This window comes from Protopterus annectens, chromosome 16.part0 (assembly GCF_019279795.1).
Source record: "Protopterus annectens isolate FY-2018-M chromosome 16.part0, PAN1.0, whole genome shotgun sequence".
In the NCBI taxonomy this organism is placed as follows: Eukaryota; Metazoa; Chordata; order Ceratodontiformes; family Protopteridae; genus Protopterus; species Protopterus annectens.
In genome coordinates, this window is record NC_056750.1 from 62,667,181 (window position 1) to 62,691,950 (window position 24,770).

Sequence of the window (24,770 nt, forward strand, 5' to 3'; positions counted from 1 at the left end):
TTCATGCATCTTTATTTTCATCACATAGTGGTGTCTGTTTTATGCAGTCTGTAGCTGCTATGTGCATCTCATCATATAATTCTTCCTCCCAAAGAAATAAATTATCTGGTAGCCTTGCTGGCATAACAACACCTTTGAAATGTGCTCTAACTAGCTCCAATACCTAGACTGGGTATCAGTGTTCACACAGCATACCAATACAAATCGTGCATAACCCTCACCTGTAATATACAGTAGTGCTGCTTGTCTAGGACAATAACTAGACTGGGTATCAGTGTTTTCACAGCATACCAATACAAATCGTACATAATCCCCACCTGTAATATACAGTAGTGTTGCCTGTCTAGGGCAATAGCTAGCCTGAGTACCAATGTTTGCACAGCATACCAATACAAATCGTGCATACCCCATACCTGTAATATACAGTAGAGCTGCCTACCTAGGGCAATAACTAGACTGGGTATCAGTGTTTGCACAGCATACCAATACAAATCGTGCATAACCCACACCTGTAATATAGAGTAGAGCTGCCTGCCTAGGGCAATGACTAGACTGGGTATCAGTGTTCACACAGCATACCAATACAAATCGTGCATAACCCCCACCTGTAATATACAGTAGTGCTGCCTGCCTAGGGCAATAACTAGACTGGGTATCAGTGTTCACACAGCATACCAATACAAATCGTGAATAACCCCCACCTGTAATATACAGTAGTGCTGCCTGCCTAGGGCAATAACTAGACTGGGTATCAGTGTTCGCACAGCATACCAATACAAATCGTGCATAACCCTCCCCCCATAATATACAGTAGAGCTGCCTGCCTAGGGCAATAAGTAGACTGGGTATTAGTGCCAATACAAATCGTGCATAACCCCCCCCCCCCGTAATATAAAGTAGTGCTGTCTGCCTAGGATTCACAATCCCTTGGGATTATAAAAGTTTCCTGTTGTCCTGGGGGCACAGCAATTCGACTTTTCTATGAAATGACTGAAAACTTGTACAGTGACACCCACTCCCACCTGCTGTAATACTATCTGTCATTGTCTTTGAAACCCTTGCTACCTGATAGCATAGTAGTGATAACAAATCTAGATCACTTTTGATATGCTATGCATGAATATGGCATACCAAAGCAATTTATACTACATTTAAATATATTTATCATTTTACATGTACGTAATTTAAAAATAGTGTAAGTTTGCACAGGTCAGTGGAGCCTAGAGAATTCAGATACAGTTATGTGAAGGGGGCAGCTATATAGAGAAGTGCTCCCCTCATGTTACAGAGACACACAATGAGCAGTCAGGGCACTGTTCCCTCTCAGGTAGAAAGTCTCTAAGGCAGCTGGACCCACTGAAGGGTGTTGCTGACATAATATATCATGCGGTTCAGGCCCTGGCATTGCATCTCTTGGACATACCTGAATCAGGTGTAGGGACACAGTGGAATGATCATTCAGATTCCTGTTTGTCATGCAGGAATATATAGGTTTACAAACTGGACATGCCAGTTTTCTGCCACTTGTACTGCGGAAAAAGGAATGAAGGATTTGTGTTGTTTTATGCCACAGAGAAATGTTTCATGAAAACAATTTACTGTTCTCTGGAATAATTTCATAGGAAAGTACTAGGCTTGCTGCCCTTGCTGGGCATTTTAAGTCTAGCCAATTTACTTTTTTGTGTGAATTAAACTGTCCCATTTGGTTAGATATTTAACCTTACCCCACCCATGGTTGATAAGTATATATTACCCCTAATGAGAATAACTGGCATTGTACCATTTATAGTTAGATGAGACCCATGCATGGATTAAAGCATTTAGCAGATGCCTCTGTTCATTAGTACCAGACGTTGTCTTTCCCAGCCATAGATCCAAGTTGCATTTGAATATGGAAAGGGATGAACTTTGTTTTATATGGATGGAAAGTCTGCTACAGGGCAGCAGCATCCTCTGTGAGATATACCTATCCCTCCAAACCTTTCTATTGATGTTGCAGAAGAGGTTTAGATCAATAGCCAGAATATTTCTAATGCCATTTGACTTGCTGATGTGCAGTAAATCCATCAGTACTGAGTCAGACTATGCCTTATATGCCAGTCACACCAGCTGTTAGCAGTCTGTAGGATACCAAGTATAGTGACAGGGCTTTGACTTAGTCCATGTAGGACAAGTTGAATAGGCCTTGTAGTCTTTTGGCAAGGTATCTCTGTGGGTATTTCAGTTGCTGTGTGTGGCTGGACAGATACATACCAAAGAAGGCATTATATTCAATGATTGGCCTGATGAGGGCTGTGTAAAGGTGGACAATGACACCACTAGATCTAGATAGGATACCTTTGTTTATAAGATGTACAATATAGAAGGACTTTGTTAGAACAATGGGCACATTGTTCAAAAGTTAGGTCACTGTCCACATAAGTTGCTAAATCCCAAAAAACTGGGTCAAAGGCATATTGTTAATGTGGCAGTTTCCCGGGATAAATGCCTTCCCCAAGGAAACAATAATGAATTATTTTATCATTTCGTTTCTTGGCACCAGTTATTTGAGATAAACCTTCCTTCAGGATTGCCCAAGTCAGTTTTAGGATACGATGACTGCTCATAACCTGCAGTCACAATTTAGCTTCCAGGTTAAGAGCACCACAGTGTAGGGCAGTAGTACCGCAAACACAACATTTTCCTTTGTAACTGGTCTCCTAGCAAAACTCTGCGAGGTACTGGCCAATGTCAGAGAAGAGCTTGCAAACTATACTTAGTGCTGAGGATCATTTATACACAGCTTGCCAACTGTCAAACTGTTTTGGTTTTAAAGGTAGGTGTGTAGATATACAGATAATGGCTTAGTGGTAAATCACTTTGCCTATAGTGTGCAGTGTCCAGGGTTTGCAACTCGGGGGTGCTGATTATTTCCTACTCATCACTCATCAGACCCATCATAGAGTACAACGCCCCATTTGGGATGTACCTTACAAGACACCTGCAACAGCTGGAAAGGCCACAGAAATACCTCATCAAGAGGATCACTGGCCTCAAACAGATGCCCTATGCAGCTCGACTAAAGAAACTCCAGCTATACTTGGTTGCATACCGCCTACTCAGAGGTGATCTCTGCCTGACATACAAGGCCATGTCCAACCCAGAATTGATGGACATGCTCCACCTAAAGAAAACCATATCCCCTCGAGCCACATACTCCAGGGATCTAAACCAAATGGCAATAAATAGGACATGCTGGAGGGATAGATTCCTGTCCCAGAGACTTCCCATGCTTTGGAACAAGATTCCAATCTACATTAAGTAGAGCTCCTCACTAACACTCTTCAACAGAAACCTTGAAAAGTGGATGGGAAACAGAAAGTTTTCCCCAGGGATCACTCCAGTGGCTCTGCTGGACAGAGGCACAGGGAACTAATCTAAGGGGGCGGCAAAAGCCAACACATTCTGGCTAGGCTTGTAAATGCCTTCAGGCAGATAGCCTAGTACCTACCTATGAACTTATGAACCTATAAACTGCCTTATAAAAATTATCTGCCTAAAAAAAAAGCTTTACAGCTTAGACGGTAGCTACAAAAGGTGATCACAGCATGCTTACAAAAATTCAGTAAACTGTCAAACTGGCAAGCTGACTTTATGTAGCTTATGTACCCTTTAAAAACAGAACAATTTGACAGTTTACAAGCTTTCTATATGAAATCACATAATAAGTTTGTAAAGTGTTAAACTGTTCTTTAAAAAGTTTGACTATTTATAGGTTATCATTAAATGACTGAAACTGCTTATAGATAGAGCGGGTGAGACCAAATGGATATGTAGCCCAGAGAGCACAACATTTCCCTTGCTGTAGCTCTGATACTGAAATTCATCCTTAGGTTTTTTTTTATTATAAGGTGTAAATTATAAAAGCCTTTACTTATAATGCAGTTAGCAGCAAAAAAAATGAACCAGCACATAAGTAAATCCAGTGACACATCAACTGTATTCAATAAGAAATAAGAAATCACTGGAAACCAGAGTGGAGTAAATGTACTTTAAAATCCTTTTAATATCCACAAGTAAATTTCAGGTATGTTTTTAATAACCACAAGTGAATTTCAGGTACACGAGCATAAAACTTTCACCCAGAGGGCTTCCTTAGGCATATAAACAACTTACATTTACTAGTAAATGATTTAAATAGTGTAAAAGGGTCACATGCACAAATCAATTGACAGTTAAAATTAGAGGAACAATATGCTCTTAAAAACATTATGTGTAATAACAAGTATATGAGACTTAAAGGCTTGTAAAAACGTCTAAACCTAATATAAAAATGGATATAAAAACTTATGTCAGCTAACAATCCATTTTATGCTCAGCTCTGCCCCAATCCCCATCTCTCCATGCATTCCTCTAATAGTTCTGCTTCTGGAAGTATTGGCAGACTTCCATTTTTTTCTTTAGGACAGTGTCTAATCTGATGTCGTCTGTTTTCATCTGATTCAACCTTGGGTTATTGGATCTGACCAGATCCAACCTCTGCACTTTTCAGAAGCTTTGGATGCAAGGCTCTAACTCTTCCCCTACCCATAATTTCTTCTGTTCCCCAGAATACCTCCAGTTTCTTTTGTAGCTTAATCCAGGACACATATTCTTCGAGGGCTCTCATTTAACTAGGGAGATAAGTGATTTCTTTGGACTATTCTGTGTATCATTGGTAGTTAATTCCTTTAATTAGCTCTTTACCTAATTTTATGATACTTCATGCCTTTAAAAAAATGTTTTTCTTTTATAGTTCTAATATTTTATTATCTTATTGTTTTAATGGTGCTTAATTGTATCACTACTCTGAGTGACTAGGTATGGGGATATTTCTTAACCCTTTGAATATTGTCTCAGTGTTGGGGTCTTTGTATCTGTTGATGCTGTCACTTCGGACAAGTATGGTTTTAAGAAGTGTTTGGTATGTGGCCAAAAAATCCTACTACAGGACCCTATTCATTCTGGGTCTATTGCCTGGGAGCTACTCACTTGAATACCATATACAAGGCATGTGTCTTGTTTGGTTCCAGAGCTTTCAGGGACATAGAGACAAGCTAGCACTAAAGGGCTTTCTTAATCCTCAAGCAGAACATCAACTCCTTCTTCTCTGGCTAAGAGAGCTGAGAAACTCAAGCTATCAAAGGAAAAAGTGAAAGGAAAACTCAGAGAGAAAGAAAAAAGAAATCTGAAAAGAGAGTATAAAACCCAGAAACCAGCTTCTGAATCCTACAGCTCCCTTAAATCTGGCATAGAAAGTGCCCAAACATTTGAAAATAGTATACCTCTTGGATCCATTCTTTGATGACCTCTCCATGTTTCTTACTGGAGCTGGTTCCTGTAGGAGAGGTATCCATATCAACCACTTTCAGTGGCTTTGTCTTTGAGGTCCTTCCATTTGATAAGGAGCCTTACAGAAGCAGATGTCAACAGAATGATGCAGAGGTTCCTTCTGAAGCAGATTCAACTGGGGGTCCTTCTGACAACATCAGGTGGCCTGGGTATTGCCTCATCTGCCCTTCCATTGTTTTTTCCTATTCTTGTCTGACCTTTTGATCTGAAGCCCACTGTTCCAAGCCTTTCCACACCACTGAAGTCATAGCTGACAGGTCCCTTGGCTTTGACTTTGACTGTATCTTTCACTCTCTCAACTCATCAGATCAGGACAACTCTCAGAGCTGAAGTCTTGAATCCAGTGTTGGGGGAGTGGGGTCAATGCCACAATTTTCATATCCATCTCTACACTTCAGTGCACAAAAGCTTGGTTCTGTTGTCACTCTCTGATCCAGGATGAATTGGACTGGAGGATGACCTTCCTATATCTTTTTCAGATAGGAGGAGCATTTCCACTACTCTAGTTGTATCTTTGGTATTCAAGGCATTTTAAAGGGTTTATCTCCAGACCAACAGAAGAGGTGCCTCTGCCATGCTCAGCTTAGTCACTATTTCCATCGGATACTGCTTCTGAATCTGCACAGCCCAATTGACTAGGGCAGTTATTCTCCTTCAGCGGGTGGCCACGGAGGTGCAGCAGTTAGCGTTGCCACCTCACAGCAAGAGGTTCTCCGGTTCGATCCTCAGTTGGGGTGCCTTCTGTGCGGAGTCTGCATGTCCTCCCTGTGGTCACGTGGGTTTCCTCTGGGTGCTCCGGTTTCCTCCCGCATCCCAAAGACATGCTGTATGTGGATTGGACACACTAAATTGGCCATAGGCATGAGTGCATGCATGTGTGTGCCTTCTGTGGAAGGTTGGGCACCGGGCTGGCAACTCGATATCATAAAACTCCACTGCCAATCATGAGTGGACAGTGATCCGCTGTGGCGACCCCTAACTGAGAAAAGCCAAAAGAAGAAGTCATTCTCCTTCAGCCTTGGGGGAGGGATTGTCATACAAGCTTCTTGTCTGATTCTTAACCTTCTTCAGAAGCCATATGGGACATGTTATTAAGAAATGGACTTGCAAAAGGACATGAATAGACTCCTCTCTGGGGTCAGTCACTGAAGAGTGAGACTTCAATGAGGGAGAAGGGTCTCCACAATCTCCTCTAGAAGACTTCACCTTTGGTGATATTCTTGGATTGATGAAACAGCGAGGGAGTTGGTCCTCCAATGTGGCCTCGACTGAGGAGTCTGTTTCTCTAGGTGTTTGGGCTGGCTCTTCTACCCCTTGGGTGGTACCGCCCACTCACTCTCTTAAAGACCTGGTTGTACAGCAGTTGTGGAAGGAGCCTAATGTGGTGGAGCCAATACCCTGCAAGCCAGACAAGACATTAATTGACCCTGTGACTAGGATACACTGGAGCAAGGGTCAACCAGTGGATGCTATGGTTGTTGCAGCAGCCACAAAGAAAAAATTCACAGAGGAAAGTACCTTTGTCTATCCATCTAACAGGGATTCAAGGAATTTGGACAGATTTGGGAAATGGACAGATGCTCAGAATTACCTTACTCATATGACACTTCCAGAGAGACTTGATGAAGAAGCTGACCAAGTCTCTGTTGGGTAACCTACTGATGGGCGTCCAGAAGTCAGTGGAGTCCCAGTTGTCTACTCTACAGTAGCAGATTATGCTGGCATGTATTTATATTCCACTAAAAACTGCTATTATGGCGCTTAAGATTTTTGGAGAAATCAGATTTCAGTGAGGAATATCCCTTAAAGATGGGGACTTGAAATTTATTTGCAATAGTGAGGATGTACTGAAGGTGTAGAAGAGAAAATAAAACAAAAGTGAGTAGATTTCTGAAGAAATTTATGAAAAGATTTGGTATGGAAAATGTATTTCCTAACATGGGCTGATGCAAAGCCCTGCCATGGTACTTTGTCCTGCAGATTGCTAAGAGGTGACCTGTGTATACATTACTGATGGGTTTACTGCACATGGGCAAGTCAAAAATTATCAGAAATACTACCTAAGGATACAAAGCTCTTCTGCAACATCACTGCAATGGCTTGGAGGGACAGATATATCTCACAGAGGATACTGCTTCTGTGGAACAGACTCCTCATTCACATAAAACAAAATTCATCCCTGTCCATTTTCAGGCTCAACTTAGATCTATGGCTGGGAAACAGAAAATTTATCCTTGGACTGCCCCCATTACTACTAATGAACAGAGGCAGTTCCTAAATGCTTTATCCCATGCAGGGGTCCCCTCAAAATGATCTATGGTATGAACCTCAATTTGTTGTCATTAGGGGTAATATATAATCATCGACCGTGGGATGAGCAAGGCTAAGCTATAACCAAATGGGATAGATTATTTCATGCCCAAAGGGAAATTGGCTAGGCTTAAAATGGCCTGCAACGGCAGCTAGATTAGTACTTACCTATGAACCTGTGGGGTAAGGAGTTCTGTGATCCATTAAGAGCCAAGCAAGTAACATCCCCATTGTCTGTAGAGAAATATTCAGGAGTTCCAACAGCACAACAATGCATTCTGACATCTTTAGTACAGATATTCATTTTGTGGCTGTGGTTTCTGTCTGGGTGGTCTTTACAACTTGTCCATTGGTCTGTGGGTATTTTGGAGCTTTGGCAGTGTGACAAAATTTACATTCTAAAGCATATCATTAAAAGCTATGGAAGTTTTAATTTGTAAATTGTAGACTGTTGTTAGAAATGATATCTCAGTAATCTCATGACTGACAAAAATTCCTTCTGCGAGAGTTATAGTCATTGTTTTTGTATATCTCTGTTTGAATGCCTCATGGTATTGTGAATAATAGACAGTACATATTAGTTGATTTTTGCCACCATACTGGAATAGAAATACTGTACCTTTCAACCAGCAGAACAATTTCTTCTTGAGATACACTCTTTTGCAGAATTGTATGCATGAAACAAGACCTAAAAATTTCTTCAATTTGAGTAGGATTCTCAAGACAAACGTGTAATGTCTTTTGCTTGTTTAGTGCATTTTACGTTACTCAGATGTGCTTCATGTTTCCTGGGTAGCAGCTCTTTTTGTCAGAAGGTGGGCACAGCAGGTTGGTTATCTTTAAGCACCAGTCCATGAATAAAATCAGTTTGGCATGGAAGGTAAAATATGGCTGCACAGCTAAGGGGAGTTTTTTTTTCCAGGACATCCTTCTAGGATTGTTCTTGGAAACTGCTGCATCTCACTAATTAATTTCAGTCTCATTTTGCTTTCACTGCTTCTCTTCTGATTTTGGCAAATACATGGTGTGACAATTAATGCCTCTTCATCCAGGACTTGGGAATAAAACAACCACAATCTTGAAGTTTTAAATACAATACTAAGTTTTACTGAAGGGAATACAACCCAGTAGCCTAGTATTGTATTAGCAGCTGAACAGGAATGGAAATAATGAGCCTCTGGCAATGGTCAATGTTTTTTTCTTGTTCAGTTGTTATTACTGATGAGAAAACAACCAAAACAAAGTAGGGTTTCTTTATTGTAAATGCAAGTGAACATAACAGCTCAGAGCATTCGCAGTATGCATGTGCTTGTCAGTTTTATACATCACAATAATACTACATTTCTGTATGACAAGTAGCATTACCCGTTGTTGAAATGCTGCCTGAAGTAATTTTTTTTGGAAATGTTCTGAAGACGACTACAAATGCCATTCATATATCTGTTCAGAGTTGTTTCACAGCCACAATCTCCAGCGGTTTATTTTCTGTTTGTACGTATTATGTCTGTACGTCTATCAATGCGGTAGGCCTATCTACACACTGTACCTCTGTAGTAGTACTTCCACAAGCCCAGACTGACTGACATACAGTTGTAGAACTGCTGGCTTGTTAAGGATGTAACATTTTTAATATATGAGTGTCTGTGACCAACTTCCCTCCAAAATTCTGAAGCTATGTTCTGACTTGAATTCTTTGTAACATTCACTTTTTGAAGCAGTTATCACCAGAGGTAAAAGAAGATTATATGGGTGCTATGACCAACCCCCCCATCTGTGCCCCCACCCACAACTTTAGATTGAGGAGCAAAAAAAGTCTTCTTGTACTAGAAAAAAAAACTCTTCTACACTGCGACTGTAGCAAGCTGCCTGCTACAAAAGTAACAAGCAGCGCAATCAAACTCCCAAACATTGAACAGTTCAGCACTACAAGCATGACTCCAAATGCAGCATCAATGTTCATAAACTAATGGTAGTACTGTACTCCTGCCCACTCGGCAGCTTTAGGAACATAAAAAAAGCTGGGAGTGCTGCTGTGGCTTACATTGTTAAGGGACTATGTGTATAATGTAAGCGGGCAACTTAATGGCTGTTTTCTTTCTAGACTGAATATTTTCCTTTTAATGACATTGATATTATAGTACAGATAATCTGATCATAGTTTGATGTTGTTAGGACTGCTGTAGGCTGGTACATCCTGTTACAGAGTTTTACTTCTACATTTAGGTGTCCTTTCCCATTTTCCCTTTTGTTTTGCTTCCCTACTTTGCTCAGCAGCTCCCTCTGTAGTCTTCTTTGTGTTTCTGAATTTTCTATTGCCCTTGTAACACTGCTAGACTCTGCTCTTTGCCAGCCTTCACCTTCCTCTTTCATAGATCATTTCTCTGCATATACAGTTCCTTAGCTTACAGCTACACATTTACAACTGAGTTTTGGTGTGTGTGTGTGTGTGTGTGTGTGTGTGTGTGTGTGTGTGTGTGTGTGTGTGTGTGTGTGGATGACTGCCATAAACACTAGTGCACCTTCATTGTTTGCTGTGCTGCTTGTTGTTGTCTCAACCACCTGCAGTGCGGTTCAGCATGATATAGTGATGGGTCTGTACTGCAACCACTGTGGGGAGCTCATCATCCTGAAAACAGCCCTGTCCCCATGCATATGTAATAATCTTTGGGGCTCCTTGAGAAAACACTGTAAGCAGTGTTGACATGGCACAATAGTGGCTGCAGCCTTTCTGAATCCTACTGAAACAGTTTTTGCAGAAAGAAGAATTGTCAGTCTGTTTCACTAACACAATTGTTTCTTGTACTTAAATGCAGAATTGTCATAATACTCTATAGTACTGTAACCTATTACAACTTGCATTTTTCTCTCAGTAAAACAGTTTACAGCCAGTCTGAGTATTGATTTTGCACCTGTAATATTTTTTATATAAACTACAGTGTTTTAACATTCTGTAAAACGTTTTACACCTATTATTACATTTTTAGCAAATAGATTTTATAGAAAAGATGAGTGCTGAGTTTGCATCAATAAAATTATAATTTTATGATAACTTGATTTAAATTGCCATAATGCTTTAATTTATTTGTCTTGCTTCATTATTTTCTTTTAGCAAAAAGAGTTGGTAAAGAAGGTGAGTGTTTGGTTTGGATCTGAAATACAGTGTTGACATTAGTACACCACGTGTAAATCAGACATCGTAGTGTATCATACTGTAAGACCATTTCCATTCATTGTTCCATTCTGCAATATAAACACATGGAAGAATGCTAAGTGTTCAGTGTACATTACTCATAAAAATCAAAGTTTCATCCACTCTCATGAAAGAGACCCTAATAATGCATATAAATTATTTTTTTTTATTTTATGCTATGTAACATCATTGTTCTGTATCGTAGAACTGCTACTCTGTAAAGCAGAACCTTTACAGAAAAAGTATAAAATCCTTACAGCTGGAAATGTTACGAGATGTGCTCTTATAAACTTGTTGTAATGGTGAGTATAAGTGTATACACAAGCCTTCAGCTGGTGCACTGCTGTACTCACTATGAAAAGTAGAAGGCTGGAGAAACAGATATACAGAGTGTTTTTGTATGTTCTCTTTATTAATCAGTGCATTTGTGTGCACGTTCATTTTTCTGTGCGCACGAGTTTGTGTATATATGTTAAATTACCTATCTCATCATCATGGTCCATCATTCAGCGTTTCCTGATGCTGACCATAGTCCTGTATGGTTGTGAATGTTCTGCATAACTGCTATATTAGTCTTACACCCCCTACAATGTGAATTTCTAGTTGTTAACTAGAAAAAAAAAAACAGCCCTGGTGCAAGTTGCATTGTTAATGCATGTGTGCCGGTTACACAATCATCCTACTTCTGCTTACCACCAAGCATTAATGTGTGCTGTCAGGGAAAGACCCCCTTTCCATAAATATAGTTCACAGTGAGTTACATACAAGGAACTGTACTAAGAATGTTACATGGATGGTCCACCTCTAAACCACTAAAAGAGGTTTCTAGTTCAAGAGGTGACCAGAGAGATGTATAGACAAGCTCTGCCTGCAAATAGTGAAAAGGTAATTCAGAAATATAGACCATCTAGTGTATCCATGACAAGCTTGTCCATACAGTCACACTTAAGGCCTAGCAACAGAATGGTTGTATCTGTCCAAAAGGAATTCATTGCACAGACATAGAGTCTGACTTTCCACAGATTAGGTGATTTGCGGTTTAACACTTTACATGTTGCATTTCTGCCACATTTCTGTTTGTCTGACAAAAGCTGTTTCTGTTGATAGTTATTTAAAAACAGCTTTGAACCTACTTTCATACTGGTGTACTAACTGAATCTTCAACCGCCACATACACTTTTTATTTGTTTTTGTTTTGTTTTTTTTTTTGTTTTAAGTTTAAGATGTGTATCCCTTCCTTTCTTATGTTTGATTTTGAAAAAAAAAAAACAGTTTTTAAAAATAGTGCCAAATCCAGATAGACAGGAAACCTTACATGACTATGTAAATGTTCCTTAATTTATAGACATACCAGATCAGGCATCAAGCAAAGTTTATACTTTTGCTTTTTATGCCATGAATATATATTCCTGTATGAATCTATGTATGTATGTAATTATTTGTTTAGTTCTTATTTATATTTCACAAGGCAGTGATTCTAGCTTACATTCCAGGAGTACAATAAAGTAAAAGTATAAATCAAAGTCTAGAGGATCTCATAAGAAGAAAGAACTAGTAGTGAACAAATTTAGCATTTCTAGCTCAAGTGAGGTAAATATGCATGAAACACAATATTACTTTAAGACAATCCAAAGAAGACATGCACATTTACAACATTAGCAAATTGTGAAACAGTTTTACAAGTCTGAACTAAGATTGAGAGAAAGAAAGTTTCATATGAAGATTTTAGATAATTAGTGTTGTTATCTTATGGGGAATGAATGAAACAGTCTGACAGCTACAGAATCCACTAGAACACGTCTAGTAACTACTTAAACTTTTTTTTTTTTAGTTTTAATAATTTTTGACAAAGAAGAATTATGAGATTAGTAGATGGTGAGTCATATAAGATAGGTCCTAAGATAGGGAATGCATCCTCAGTGAAAGTGCTGGTTTAGAGAAGCGTACAGCCTTGTTAGATTGTGAGCAGTCCTGATACTGGATGTTTTTTTTTACCTCATGGCTAAGAGGAAGAGCGGCGCTGCTATATAAGGTTTTATGGAGAAGTCACTGCAGAAAGAGGGAGCGAATTAGCTCAAGAGACTGGTGCAGTGGTTCATAGATGGTGTATTCTAGGTTAATGACCAGCAGGGCCTTTATAAGCTTAAGCCATGCAGCCCAAATGTATCTAACAAGTTATTGTACCTTAAAGGTTATTTTAAGGGGTTTATGTTAGGGCTTGATTTAATGTTTGCCTCTGTTCATCATAGGCATACATGCAAGACCAGGGGAGAATGTTCAGTTTTTCATCTACTCCTCCAGTTTGCTCTTGAATAAAGTTATGGAAGGAGTCTACTTCACATGGATGAGAAGCTTATTCCAGAGAAAGGGGATTCTCTGAGAGATATAGCTTCCCTCCATCATGTCCTATTTAAGTTGCAAGCAAAGTTTAAATCCATAGATATAGAAGCCTTGGTAATGTTAATTTTGCAGATACATACAATGTCCATCAGAGAAGAATCCAAGGATGCCTAGTATGCCAGGCATAAATCATCACTCAGCAGTCTGTATGAAACAGAGTATAGAGATAGAGCTTTGAGGCAATCTGCATAGGACATTGTGTTCATGCCCTGTAAACTTTCTGTGAGGAACCTATGTGGATGTTCCAACTCTTGCATGTGCCTGTTCGGGTACATACAGAAGGGACATTACACTCAGTGATGAGTCTGATAAGGGCCAAGTACAGTGTGAGGATGACTTCCCTGGACATAAATACCACACCCTCAGTTATAAGTGAGTGACATTGAATGATTCTCTTACTACCTTAGACACATATTGGTCTTAAGTCAGGTTATATCTGCATAAGTCTCCAAATCCCTAACTACTGTGTCTACTTTTACAAGTGTTGTTTTTTCAGTGAAGTAGTTTCCCTCAGACCCTGACTTCCCAAAAGTTCCTATTATGGATTTTTTGGCATTACATTTTAAGCCTTGGCATTGGCACTGGTCATTTGTCCATGTTAGCCCTTCCTGTAAGATATTATCTTGTTGTTTTCTATGATTGCTCTTAAGCTTGTGGGTATCTGCAAATTTGGTAAGTCAGAGGCCCTTGACATTGGTCCTGACTTCCAAAAACTAGATGCCAAAGAGAAGCAGACCCAGCACAGAGTCCTGGTGGATTCCACTACTGACTGGCCTAATTGTAGAGGTGGTCTCTGATCCGAACTTCCTGTATCCTGTTTGTTAAACAGCAAGTTATATAAGGGTTTACGCCTAATTCTGTGAGTTTGTTAACAGTGCCCAAGTGGGGTTTTGTATCAAATGCCTTAGCTAAGAAAAGGTAGACAGTATGCATTGTTTTTCCCTCATCTATTGCACTGGTGACCATCTCAAACAGTCCATCAGGTTCAGTAGGCATGACCTAACTTAGAAGCAGCCATGTAATTGTTAATCATTTCCATGAGAATTCTTTCCAGGGCTTTGCATGAAACTAGTCAGACTAATGGGTCTGTAGTTTCCAGGATCCATGGATGGTCTGCCCTTGCGGAGAAGGGTGATCATTGCAGTCCTCCATTCATGTGGCATGAAGCCTGTGTGGAGGCTATGGTTGAATAGTGAATCCAGTGTCCCTAGTAAGCCATACTTAAGGCTATTTAGAAGGCAATCTGGGATATTATCATGGACCTAAAAACTCTACTGCTACTCAACTATTACCCAGCTTTTGAATAGATGGCCCTGGACAAACAGATAACCAAATTGTGCACATGTACCAAAACAAAAATATATACTCTAAAATAACGCACATTTATTCCAAACAATCTAAGTTATTTTGTTCACAATGAGTTATACAGGACTTCAGAGATGAATCACAATAAAATGCAAGCCTTTAGATTGTCATCAGTGAATGTGAGTAGATTGGAACAGAAGTTTTGTGGTTGACAAATAGAGGCCATGATGAGTTTAGAAACATGGAGTGATAGGGATATCACCCCGACCCAATGAGAACCCCCAGAAGTAATGAATGGCTTAGCAATTCATTATGCGGCTCCCATGATGTGGTAATACAGCCAGATTGGCAGTTGAACAATCTTTGTTGACAAACTATCAAACTTGGTGAGTAGTTATAATATAAAGTAGAATTTATTTGTGGGTATAAACTTTCTAATACCATGAGAAAATCTATTCATAGACAACTTCAGACATTTGAAAACAAATTTACTTGGTTTTGGAAACTGCAGCTGGAGAATTCATACTTTCAGGAATGTATTAAAAATAAAATGGTACCAAAGGGCTTAAGGTCCTGGAAATTTCCAGACAAGACTTTGTGAGGGCTCTGTCTTCCATCTTGATGTACTTCATTGGTTCGATAGATATGGATATAAATTGATGAAGATGTTAATGAGATGCAATCAAAGGACTATGGACGCTCTAGAGACTGAAATCAAATTTTTGTACAGTAATATTAAAATTTTTCTTTTGAACATTACAAAGAGGATTATTTTCAGGTGTTTGAACATGTAGATAAGGTTATTAATGATTTTAAGACAAAAAATGAAAAAAGCTATGGCATGAAAAAACTGAATATGAGCAAGGTAGAGCGTATCCAAGTCTAGGTCCCCCGAGTGAGGAAAGCTTTGCATTCCAATGAATGACTAGGTGATGGGATCCCTAGTGATGGCAATGAAGGCATAGTAGATCCTTTACATTTTCCACCTCTCAGGAGGTCTGAGAGGTTGAACAATCAAAGGAACGAGTCCTGGGTGGCATTACAGTCACAAGGGCATTCAAGAGATCAGAATGGGACCCAACCTCGACAATGGTGAGGGAGGAAGTGCAATAAAATTAATTAACATTATTTCTAATTTACAAGGGGATTTCAACATTTACAATTAGTGATTCTGATATTCCTAGGTGTCACACAGATATACTTGACAAGAGAATGACATATAGACCTACTAGGAAAGCAGATTAAGTGGCAACACTCTTGGATCTCAGATTCTATAAGATCATGCCTACTAAACCTTGTGGACATCTTTAAGAATTACACCAAGGCAACCGATGAGGGGAAAACAGTGCAAACCACCTACCTGGACCTGGGTAAGGCATTTGATACAATACCCCACTCGGGTATAGTTGACAAACTCACTGAACTTACCATTAACTATTATCTAAATACACACACATCTGTTTATGCTCCTAAACATAAATACACCAATCTCACTATAAACCCAAACCCTTTTCCGCTTACCCCTATGCATTCTTACATCAATCTTATATCCTAGTTAATAACATGTACAGTTAAGTCCTCTATTTACCTGTATCTTCTAAGTCTACAATCAGTACTGCATCCTCCATAACGTAGTCTCTTTGTGCCATCTACTGAGTCACTTTCTGGAAGCTCGTAGAGTGCCTCTGATGCCTTATTACTTCATCCTCCATGATGTCGTCTCTTTGTGCCGTCTCCTGAGTCACTTTCTGGAAGCTCATATAGTGCCTCGGATGCCTTATTCTTGGCCATTGCAACTCTTCTCTTACTCTCATTGTTAGCCAACCTGTATTCCTTCCTAGCCTGATCTGTCTTTTCTATCTCTAACTTTTCCTGCATTCCTTCTTTCTTTTGATGACTTGCAGGATGTTTGCATCATTCCTTCTTTCTTTTGATGACTTGCTGGATGTTTGCATCATTCCTTCTTTCTTTTGATTACTTGCTGGATGTTTGCATCATTCCTTCTTTCTTTTGATGACTTGCTGGATGTTTGCATCATTCCTTCTTTCTTTTGATGACTTGCTGGATGTTTGCATCATTCCTTCTTTCTTTTGATGACTTGCTGGATTTTTGCATTCCACCACTTGCTTTCCTTCTGTACCTTATTTCCATATGCTGATTTGGCTATGTATCTGTTCTGTAGGTTTTTATGGAATGCCCTGTCCCCCCTCTATTACACAACTAGATTCCATAAAAACCTTCAAATGCACCTTAAGCGCTACTTTCTTAACAAACAGATCTGTCCTTGTGCCCAGAACTATAGCCCACCATAATCAAACTCTAACATTTTGCCTACTAGTATGACTCTTCTCAATTTCAGATAATAATTTGTTGAATTTCCTACATTCAGTTAACGCATGTCAATCTCTGTCTCATCTGTATAATTGTCACTCGTCCCTCTCTAGCATAGAAGATGAACAGGCGGGGTAGTTCATTAGATACTTTATTACACTAGAACACATCAGGATGGGTAGCAGCATCACAAAATATAAACAAACTGATTAGCTGACAGACTATACAGACATACATGCTTACATCTCAACAGCTAACTACAAAATGGCAGTCAGGCTCACACTTACTCAGTATTTATAAACTTGTGCAAACTCCTGGAAAGCTTCTTAAAGGCATTCATACATATTATGGGGTTTGGGAGGGTGGCCTAATGGTTAAGGTGTTTGCCTTACAAACACAAGGTGCAGGGTTTGAGTCTCACAAGGGATAATTGGCTAGGAGGCTTAAAATGGCTCGCAAGGGCAGTTAGCTTAGTACTAATCTATGAATCTATGAACCTATGCTCTACATCCTCCCTCTTAAATAGATTGCCCTCAAATGAAATGAGATTAGAATAAGACATGCAATAATGCAGACATTAGAAACAAACACAATGCTCATGTCCAATTTGCCGTGTATCTGTAACATGGTCTGGAAATGTGACCTGATCTAGTAACATAGTAATCAGAACTGGGTTTAACAACAGGGACAGTCTTCAGTGAACAACTCATATCAGGAACTTTGGGATTCATCTTAGCAACAGGGATATTTACTGGAACATCCTCTGGAAATAAAACACTGGATAAGTCACTCTGAGATATTGAGTCAAAATATACATATTCTTAATTGTTAATTGAATAATTACTTTTGTACCATGTGATGAATATATAAGGAAGTGTTTTTGCAGTTAGAAATTTTTATGGTCTGATGAAGCGGTTTGTGAAAGCGCTCACCTTTGTTCACGTATTAAAAGACTAATAGTTTTATTTGTAAGACTGGATTATTCAACGTCTGGTGGTTGCCTCTTCCTATTCTTGGCTATTGGATTTGTTACTTATATCGTTCTCACCAGTGGAGAGGCATTTACTCCTATGGGTGTGTTTTCTTTTATCGTTATTATTTCTACACTTATATCATACGGAGACATGACCGAAGGTAATGATAACACAGAACTGGATTACAGACCAGTCGGGTCTATAAAGGCAGATGAGAATATTATTAATGGCAATAGTTCAACTAACCCTAATGAACAGGGGAATAATCCAAATGCAGTAGAGACCAGATTCAATATTACACATAGCGGAGGCGAATGCCTAACTACTAAATTCATGACGTGTATGAGAAGCGACACAAATCCCTTGTTACTCTATGAAGCTGGTAACAGTGAAACTGCAGCATCTGCAAGCACGGATGTTTTAGAGCAGGTACGAATAGCTATGGAGAAACTAGAAGCAGATTCTTTTAAATTTAAAAGCCTTTCTACGCAGTGACAGCTTTTTGAAGTATGCCTCAACAGAGGCATAATACCAAGAGGGCTATGAGTTTTAAACATGCCTACCTACGGAGAGCAATACCCAGAACTCCTTACTAGGTGGCAAAAGTTAAATATAGAGGTGAGCATAAATTATATTCGACTGTTGCTAGACTTCTTTAAACCAGAAGAAGAAAGCTTGAGAAATTCTATAATACAGCAACAACAAATGTTATATTCTTGCTTCCCTACTGCTATTGTTGATAGTGCGCTATCTAATGTGCTAGATGGCATTTTGGTATACGAGAGGCGTTTATTACTGCAAAAACACAGTAAATTAGATAGGGATACTCAGGATTTCAGACAGGGCCATGTCTTTACCTGACCAAGATCAGGCCAAGCTTACAGACAAACACCTGTTAATGTCAGGAAAGAAGTTACAACTTTGCCATCCCCTAATAGCAACAGGACTGATGGTATTAATGTGAATAACAGTAATAAGCATGATATGGATACCAGCTCAACTAATAATGACTTTAATACCTCAGGAAGTAATAATGTGAATCCTAACATGCCTATAGTTTCTAACATATTGAATATTAACCCACAAACAGTGACAATGCAACAGCCAATTTCGGCACATACGGAACAACCTAGTAAATCAAGTGATAATGACTTTAACCAGCCTGTTGTGAGACCAAAAATGAATGCTACAGCAAGTGTAACACAGAGATTTAACGTGAGCAATGGTCAAAATAACTATAGTTCCCCCTTCCCATCTCTGTGGAGAAGGAGGTAAGGAGAGACCGCTCTGTAAGTCGAGGACGACAGAAGCGAAAGCTCTCAATAGAGAGGGAATCAAACCAAACCCTCAAAAAGATGTGGAATCAGATGAAAATTGTTTAGTTTGGAACATTTCAGACAGAAACTTACGTATTAAATAAGGGTTTGAATTTTATTCCCAACAAATGTAATAGACTTACAGATGTCCTAACTGATCTTAAGATATTTACAAGAAATATTATGTTGAAATATCAGTTCAGATATAGTGAAAATGAATACAACTATCCTTTTAAAAGACCTAGTGAATACACACCGAACAATCACCCTCTAGTTGAAGCATTTTATAGTTTAGTCGAAGAAGATGTATATAATATGTATAATGAAGGCAAATTAAATCATACATGCAAGAAAAATATATATAATCTAAACTTAAGTGAGAGAAAGGCATTAGAAAGATTACAACGTGATGATACACTAGTTTTCAGACCTGCAGATAAAGGTGGACCCCTTGTTATTATGGATAAAACGAGCTACCATGAGGCTATGTTGGATATGTTTAATGATACCACATATTATAGCACCATTAATAAAGACAGAGTTGATACCATCAAATATGCCATCTTTAAAACGGTAGTTGATTTGGTAGATAGTCATATTATAACTAGTGAATTAGCCAAATTTCTTGAAATAGAGTATCCTATGATCCCTATCATCCAAGGTATACCAAAGATCCATAAGGATGGCAGTAATCCCCCCATGAGACCTATTGTCTCTGGTAGGGGATGGTGCACCAAGCCTTTCTCTCTGTACGTGGAAAAGCAACTCCGATCAATATTAGATAAGAATAATTTTATTCTCAAAGATACTAAACAATTTTTATCTGACTTATATGCCTTTATTAGTAAATCTGAGATGAAAGCAGATATGCTCTTTGTGACACTTGACGTACAGTCTCTGTTTACAATAATTCCAAATGACATAGGCATAGTATCCATCAAGAATTATCTCACTAAACATAGTGAGTATAATGAACAAAAGATAGATCTCATTTGTTTATTTTTAGAGATCATACTTGAAAACAATGTCTTCATTTTTGATAAGACTATGTATATTCAGCATGATGGCGTGGCTATGGACACTTCACGTGCCAATAGCTATGCCAACATGTTTCTGGCTCTATGGGAGGAGGGAGAGCTGTTTTCCAATGCATGGTATAAGAAACAAGTTTCTTTTTATTGCCGTTTTGTCGACGATGTTTTTTTCCTTTCGGATGGTAGCATGGATGAATTGGAAAAGTGTATTACACAAATGAATAGTATGACCACATACCTTAAATTTACATCTAATTTTTCATCCACCAAAATAGAATTCTTGGACGTATATGTAGAGAGAGTGATGGATACCTATATCAACACTGGTGTCTATAGGAAGAAATGCTACAGAAATATACTCCTTCATAGACGCAGCATGCACCCTCAATACATATTTAGTAATATTATTAATGGGCAAGGTATGAGGATTTCATGCCTAAATGCAACAGAAGACTGCTATAAACAAGAGATTAATGCCTTTAAGGAAAGGTTATCAAAATGTGATTATAAATATTCAGAGATAGAAAATGGTCTACAGAGTATAGATCTTTTAAGAGAAAATAGAGCTGCACCATACTACTCTGAATGTACTGATCTTTATAACAAGCAAAACAGTAGAATTTTAGAACTGAAGATACCCATGTTCTATACTATAGATAATAAGGACATAATGGATGCTATTAGTCATCATTGGCATATTTTAACTACAGACATGCAGATAAGAAATATTGTTGGGGATAGGCCTAAGTTTCAATATAAAAATAAACCTAGTCTCAAAAGATTGCTCTGTTATTCTTCTCAGAAGCACAATACCATAAATTATACAGGGACTAATCCCTGTGGAAAGTGTAATTTTTGCTCATACATTAATATAGGTAATAGCTTTATACATCCAGACACAGGTCAGCTTTTTAAATTCAGAGTGTCTGCCAATTGCAGTACCATTCACGTGGTTTATCTTGTTGTTTGCCAAGTATGTTCCTCCTTCTATGTCGATAAAACCAATAGGATTTTCCGTAATAGAATGAGAGAACATCTATATGCTATCAGGGTTGGTTATGTAAATAACGCTTTAGCAAAACACACATTGGCTAATGGCCATGAGCATGCCTTCCGCTTCAAGGTCATAGACATAGTAACACCTAGAATAAGGGAAGGTAACACAAGGAATGGCACAGAGAAAAAGGAAACAAACTGGATAATGACAATGAGGGCCGATAAAGGTAAAGGCCTTAATAAGAGGGCCTCACTTAAACCTATTTTGAGATCTAGAGGTTTAATTACTAGATAGTAGATTTGCCATTGTATGATTTATCTCAATATATATACATTTATAACATTTTCATTAGTGTATATCCCTCATTTGTATATATATATTTCTGCCACCAAGTACTTTAACTAACTTTAAAATCAGCAGCAGACATTTACTTATGTTGCATTCTATGTGTATAGCATGAATTGCAGCCATAAGATGTTTACATAAACTTATATACGTTTCTTACTTGCATATATATATATATATATATATCTATCATTTGTATTTATGTTTAAGCCACTAAGTGTTATCTAGCTTTAACACCAGCAGCAGACATTTAGTTATGTTGCATTCTATTTGTATAGTATAAATTGCAGCCATAGGATGTTTTTATAAATTTATATACACTTCAGCGATCTTTTATTTGCACATATATTTCTGCCATTAAGTGTTATCTAATTATAACACCAGTAGTAGACACATAGCAATGTTGCATTTTATATGTATAGCATTAGTTGCATCCAGACGATGTTTTTTATAATATTATTTATAGTTACTTTTTTATACTAGATTATTTTAGAATTCATATATACATATTTAGATATTTGATGTTGCTAATATGACTAGATACATAGTAGTTATGAACACAATGTTAAAGTAAAGTAGTTAGTTGTATATAATAAGATATACATATTCTTAATTGTTAATTGAATAATTACTTTTCTACCATGTCATGAATATATAAGGAAGTGTTCTTTGCAGTTAGGAATTTTTATGGTCTGATGAAGCGGTTTGTGAAAGCGCTCACCTTTGTGCATGTATTAAAAGACTTTAAAAGTTTTACTTGTAAAACTCGATTATTCAACGCCTGGTGGTTGCCTCTTTCCATTCTTAGCTATTTCATTTGAATAAAAGTCTACTGACACCAATGTTGACCATTCCACTTGAAAATGACAGTGGCTACTGTTGACCAAGGTAGTTCAAGAATCTGGTTCAGCTGAAGTGGATTTTTCTGTTGATGCGGCTTAGTACTATTACATACAGAACAAGATGAAAATACTCTCTCAATATCATGTGACATAGAAGACCAAAATACTAGACCTCTCACCCTTCTTAGAATCTGCTCCTGGGTGGCCACGATGCAAAATAGTAATGTACTGTTGTTGCAAGGCCTTTGGAACAACGACTTTGGGACCTTTCACGATGATATCATTGTCAAACAAAATCTCAGCTCTCTAAGGAAAATAAGTTGTGCTTCTTGAAGTAAACTAGATTGCTTTGATGGCCATCCTTGCTTAATAAAGTGGTTGAGCTTCTGTAAAACTGGGTCTGTGGCTGTATGACTTCTAAGTTCATTAAGACATGTGGAAGAAAAATGTCTCACTTCCATGATTTCAAAATCAAGCTGCTCATTCTCATCCTGTTCAGTGGTTGTTCTGGGTGAGCTGGATAATGTATCAGCAAGATAAAAAAGTTTGCCTTGCTCGTAGACAAGATTGAAATTATATTTTCACAATTTCAGTACCATATGTCACAATCTGGCTGGAGCTGTACGCACTGACTTTCTCAAAATAGTAACTAGTGGTTGGTGGTCTGTTTCAATCTAGATGGGTTTACCATAAATATAATCATGAAACTTGGAACATGCAAACACAATTGCCAAGAGATGTTTCTCTGAGCATACTGCATTTCAGTTTGGGTTAGATCTGGACACATAGGCAACAGGTTGACCCTCTTGAAGAATGATTTCACCTAGACCAAATTTCAAAGCATCACATAAAAGAGTAACTGGTTTGTGAATGTCATAGTATCTGAGAGTTGGTGGACTGGCAATTCTCTGTTTCAGGACATCAAATGCTCCCTGGTGTTGCTCTAACCATGACCAGGATACATCTTTACATGTTAGATCTCTCAGTGGTGCTGATATTTGGCTCAAGTCTGGAATGAACTTGCCTAGGTAGTTAACCATGCCAAGAAAACATTACAGGGCTGGAACATTGTCTGGAGCTGGCATCTCAAGAATAGCTGTTTGCTTGGATGAGTCTGGTCAAAACTGAACTGGTAAACAAATGACCGACATAAGTGACTTCTCATAACTTGAATTTTAATTTCTGAGGATTCAGCTTGAGATTCACTTCACAAGCTCTCTCCAGAACTTTCCTGATGTTTCTGTCATGCTCAGCTTCATCATTACCTCCTACTAGAATATCATCCACTATAATAGTACATGGATAATTATAATAAATTAGTTTGCTGTTCCAGACGTGCTGCCTTATTCTTTGGGATTTTGCAGTTTGTTTTCCTGTATTTTGTGGATAATAGAACATGGATACCCAGAAAAAAATTTGCTCCATTGCACATTGAAAGACTTCACTGGCAGAATTTATCCCATATGACATTCTCAAAAATCTGTACCTGCCAAATGGAGTACTGAAAATGGTTAGCAATGAGGATTTTCGGTCAAGCAAAATTTGCCAAAAGAAACTCTTTGCATCCAAGACAGAAAAAACAGTGGCATATGGCATAATAACTGCATCTTCTTTGACTGTACGCATTGGATGATGATGTCTTTTCAGTGTCTTTTTCAAATCTAGTTGATCAATACATATTCTAATATCATCTGAGCTTTTCTTATGAGCTGTCACCATGGAGGATACCCATTCAGTTGGTTCATCTACTGGACAGATCACATCTTTTTGCACCATTTTATCTAGCTTGGCTTTGACTCTGTTCTGCATGGCTACTGGAACTTTCAAGGCTGATCTAACAAGTGGGCTGACCTCTGGGTCTAACTTCATGGAGTAACAACTGGAAGCTTACCTAGCTTGTCTTTGAAGAAATCAGCATAGGTAGAGAAAATATACTGGTTGAAAGTAGAATACTCGTCTTTTAAGCTAACATGGTGGACTTCCTTATTAAATGAAAGCAGTCTCATTTTTAAACTGTTTCTGAGCCCTAATAATGACTGTACGTGCTTCTTGAACTCATAAAATAATAAGTCTTAGCTTCTCCCAGCAGAATAACATGGAAGTATTACCGAGCCTTCTGCTTGAATTTTTTCACCACCATAAGCAACAAGCTTTGCAGACTTTGTTAAATCAAGCTTCTCACCATCACATACTCTAGCAAATGTTTCTGCAGACATAACATTGCACTTTGAACCTGTGTCAACTTTAAGATCTATGGGTTTGCCATTTATCTGAACAGTACAAAATAATTCATGCTTTGCCCATAAATCAACTGCATTGACTGTTTCACTAAGCATTGACACACCATCAACATAGA

The 24,770-nt window shown here is 38.4% G+C and overlaps 1 long non-coding RNA gene across 1 annotated transcript in view; it reads left to right on the forward strand.

Moving 5' to 3' along the window:
* The window catches only part of LOC122790311, a 492,281-nt gene that overhangs the window by 318,130 nt on the left and 149,381 nt on the right, over positions 1-24,770 (forward strand). The window contains exon 5 of the long non-coding RNA XR_006362985.1: positions 10,790-10,810. This is a non-coding gene — a long non-coding RNA (uncharacterized LOC122790311). The remainder of the gene's footprint in view (positions 1-10,789; positions 10,811-24,770) is intronic.